Source organism: Sinocyclocheilus grahami, unplaced genomic scaffold (genome assembly GCF_001515645.1).
Source record: "Sinocyclocheilus grahami isolate Dianchi unplaced genomic scaffold, SAMN03320097.WGS_v1.1 scaffold752.1, whole genome shotgun sequence".
NCBI lineage: Eukaryota > Metazoa > Chordata > Actinopteri > Cypriniformes > Cyprinidae > Sinocyclocheilus > Sinocyclocheilus grahami.
In genome coordinates this window covers 211,337-216,011 of record NW_015505931.1, presented here as the reverse complement: position 1 = coordinate 216,011, position 4,675 = coordinate 211,337, and the positions used below count along the sequence as shown (strand labels likewise).

At 38.7% G+C, this 4,675-nt stretch overlaps 1 pseudogene; it reads right to left on the bottom strand.

The window, feature by feature from the left end:
* LOC107561028 (ADP-ribosylation factor-binding protein GGA3-like) overlaps nucleotides 1-2,725 on the bottom strand; it is a 17,852-nt pseudogene extending 15,127 nt beyond the window's left edge.
* Between the last annotated feature and the right edge of the window lie 1,950 nt (nucleotides 2,726-4,675).

Genomic DNA, 4,675 nt, shown 5'->3' with positions numbered 1-4,675 from the left:
AACAATGGTCGGTTCTTATAAGGGATGTCCCATACTATACGCACACCTCATATCAAACCATTTTACAGCAGCGTTTTGGAGAAATCGGACATTATTACACTTTAAAGGGTTATAAATATCTCATTTCTAATAAGTAGAAAAAAACAATGGTTGGTTCTTATAAGGGACGTCCCATACTATATACACATCTCATATCAAACCATTTTACTGCAGCATTTTGGAGAAATCAGACATTATTACACTTTAGAAGGTTATAAAGATCTCATTTCTAATAAGTAGAAAAAAACAATGGTCGGTTCTTATAAGGGACGTCCCATACTATATACACATCTCATATCAAACCATTTTACTGCAGCATTTTGGAGAAATCAGACATTATTACACTTTAGAAGGTTATAAAGATCTCATTTCTAATAAGTAGAAAAAAACAATGGTCGGTTCTTATAAGGGACGTCCCATACTATATACACATCTCATATCAAACCATTTTACTGCAGCATTTTGGAGAAATCAGACATTATTACACTTTAGAAGGTTATAAAGATCTCATTTCTAATAAGTAGAAAAAAACAATGGTCGGTTCTTATAAGGGACGTCCCATACTATATACACATCTCATATCAAACCATTTTACTGCAGCATTTTGGAGAAATCAGACATTATTACACTTTAGAAGGTTATAAAGATCTCATTTCTAATAAGTAGAAAAAAACAATGGTCGGTTCTTATAAGGGACGTCCCATACTATATACACATCTCATATCAAACCATTTTACTGCAGCATTTTGGAGAAATCAGACATTATTACACTTTAGAAGGTTATAAAGATCTCATTTCTAATAAGTAGAAAAAAACAATGGTCGGTTCTTATAAGGGACGTCCCATACTATATACACATCTCATATCAAACCATTTTACTGCAGCATTTTGGAGAAATCAGACATTATTACACTTTAGAAGGTTATAAAGATCTCATTTCTAATAAGTAGAAAAAAACAATGGTCGGTTCTTATAAGGGACGTCCCATACTATATACACATCTCATATCAAACCATTTTACTGCAGCATTTTGGAGAAATCAGACATTATTACACTTTAGAAGGTTATAAAGATCTCATTTCTAATAAGTAGAAAAAAACAATGGTCGGTTCTTATAAGGGACGTCCCATACTATATACACATCTCATATCAAACCATTTTACTGCAGCATTTTGGAGAAATCAGACATTATTACACTTTAGAAGGTTATAAAGATCTCATTTCTAATAAGTAGAAAAAAACAATGGTCGGTTCTTATAAGGGACGTCCCATACTATATACACATCTCATATCAAACCATTTTACTGCAGCATTTTGGAGAAATCAGACATTATTACACTTTAGAAGGTTATAAAGATCTCATTTCTAATAAGTAGAAAAAAACAATGGTCGGTTCTTATAAGGGACGTCCCATACTATATACACATCTCATATCAAACCATTTTACTGCAGCATTTTGGAGAAATCAGACATTATTACACTTTAGAAGGTTATAAAGATCTCATTTCTAATAAGTAGAAAAAAACAATGGTCGGTTCTTATAAGGGACGTCCCATACTATATACACATCTCATATCAAACCATTTTACTGCAGCATTTTGGAGAAATCAGACATTATTACACTTTAGAAGGTTATAAAGATCTCATTTCTAATAAGTAGAAAAAAACAATGGTCGGTTCTTATAAGGGACGTCCCATACTATATACACATCTCATATCAAACCATTTTACTGCAGCATTTTGGAGAAATCAGACATTATTACACTTTAGAAGGTTATAAAGATCTCATTTCTAATAAGTAGAAAAAAACAATGGTCGGTTCTTATAAGGGACGTCCCATACTATATGCACACCTCATATCAAACCATTTTACTGCAGCGTTTTGGAGAAATCGGACATTATTATATTTTAAAGGATTATAAAGATCCCATTTCTAATGAGGTTACATGCGCGACGCAGCGAGAGTGAAAAAGCAGACTGGTAATTAATATTGCTATTTAAATATGACAGGCTCGTAACTCCTAAGACATGGGAAATACAGTTGCAAATGGACTTTGCTTTTTCATTTGAAATTTGGCAGTCACTGTGCGTTCGCGAAAGCGAAAATGCAAACGCTAATGCAGGATTTGCAATTGCATTTGGATTATGTCACAATTTATGCGTCCACATATTGAAAACGCAATTGAAAATACAATTTGCTATTCTATTTGAAAATTGTCCGGAATATCGTTCCATACGTTCGAACGTTCGGTTCGACCCAAATATTCTGCTGAATTGGAACGCACCTATCACACCTAAAAATGCAGTCTAGGAAGGATCAGTTTATATTCCGTCTAGCCATCATGCCATCATGTAAGTCTAAATATCACAGAGACTCCATGACAAAACAACTGGTCACAAACAGCATCTGGATGTGACTGCTTGTCTAAAAGACGTTACAGAGTACAATTAAATCGTATTCTACTAATGTATTAGCATAACAACTCACTTAGCCATGACTCCAATGACTCTCCTCCCGGATCCGCCATGATCACACAGTTGCATAGCTGACTACAGCGAGCTACACATTCCCGTCATGTGACATTTTCGTTCTTCTCAAGTAGGGCTCTTCTTCTTCTTCTTCTTCTTCTTCTTCTAATAACATTTTATGGCGGATGGCAAACCAACTTCTGGTGCATTTACCGCTACCGACTGGAGTGTGGAGCACTAATAAGCAACTAATATATACATATATATATATATATATAAACAAAAACAAAAACAAAACACACATTCCTAAATTCTCCTGATTAATCCTATTTCTTTAATGTATTTAACAATAGCTCAAGTAGGGCTCGCTGCAGCCTGCGGTGGACATCCAACCCCGCCCACATCCACGTGTGACGTCGGAAGTCACGCCCCCATCCCCGATACAACCCCGCCCACATCCACGTGTGACGTCGGAAGTCACGCCCCCATCCCCGATACAACCCCGCCCACGTCCGAGTGTGACGTTGAAGCCACGCCCATATTAAAACGTCACCTTGTGATTTCCCTATCCCGTACCGGGGAAACCCGGAAGTATGTCGAAGCAATTTATGGAAGTTTTGGGGATCTGAATAAAATAATATTGTCGTGCGTTTTACTAATAAACGTTCTCTTATTTTTGTAAAGGATGTCAAGGGTTAAAATGGCACAACTTAAATCTAATATTTAATATGTCTAATACGGAGCTCATTTCGTCATCATAACAGCCCCTAAAACGCTTGCATTGATTAGGGTGTACTCACACTAGGCGTTTTGAACCGCGCCCGAGCGCGTTTGACCCCCAAAGCCCGGTTCGTTTGACTAGTGTGAGCGCTATGTGCCGCAATCGGGCGCGGTTCGTTTAGCCGGCCCTGGCCCGGTTGGAAGAGGTGGGCCAGGGCCCGGTTCGGTTGGGCTCTGGCGCAGTACGCATGCAGTGTGAGCGCTAACCGCGCCGGAGCAGGGAACAGATCAGGGCCGTGCACAGACGTTTTGAGGGGCATGTGCTGAAACTTAAAAAGTTAACTTTTTTTTTACTGGTCACATCTTAAGCAACTAATATATACATATATATATATATATATAAACAAAAACAAAAACAAAACACACATTCCTAAATTCTCCTGATTAATCCTATTTCTTTAATGTATTTAACAATAGCTCAAGTAGGGCTCGCTGCAGCCTGCGGTGGACATCCAACCCCGCCCACATCCACGTGTGACGTCGGAAGTCACGCCCCCATCCCCGATACAACCCCGCCCACGTCCGAGTGTGACGTTGAAGCCACGCCCATATTAAAACGTCACCTTGTGATTTCCCTATCCCGTACCGGGGAAACCCGGAAGTATGTCGAAGCAATTTATGGAAGTTTTGGGGATCTGAATAAAATAATATTGTCGTGCGTTTTACTAATAAACGTTCTCTTATTTTTGTAAAGGATGTCAAGGGTTAAAATGGCACAACTTAAATCTAATATTTAATATGTCTAATACGGAGCTCATTTCGTCATCATAACAGCCCCTAAAACGCTTGCATTGATTAGGGTGTACTCACACTAGGCGTTTTGAACCGCGCCCGAGCGCGTTTGACCCCCAAAGCCCGGTTCGTTTGACTAGTGTGAGCGCTATGTGCCGCAATCGGGCGCGGTTCGTTTAGCCGGCCCTGGCCCGGTTGGAAGAGGTGGGCCAGGGCCCGGTTCGGTTGGGCTCTGGCGCAGTACGCATGCAGTGTGAGCGCTAACCGCGCCGGAGCAGGGAACAGATCAGGGCCGTGCACAGACGTTTTGAGGGGCATGTGCTGAAACTTAAAAAGTTAACTTTTTTTTTACTGGTCACATCTTGATAAGCGGAGAGTATAGAATACTACATTCAAAAATTAGCTAGCTACTAAATACATGCATATTATATCGTAAACATATTTATGTTCTTCAAGCAATAAAAAACAAAACAAAAAAAAAACATCGTAAACATTAACCATGCTGTGAGTGTGACCAAATATAATATGATTAAATGATAATAAATTAAGTGTATCAGCAGATAGCCATCATAAATCAAAGAAGAATTTTCTTAGAAATGCATTTACCTAGCTGACGAGGAACACTCAGTCGCTTTGTGTCAAACTCAAATGCAGT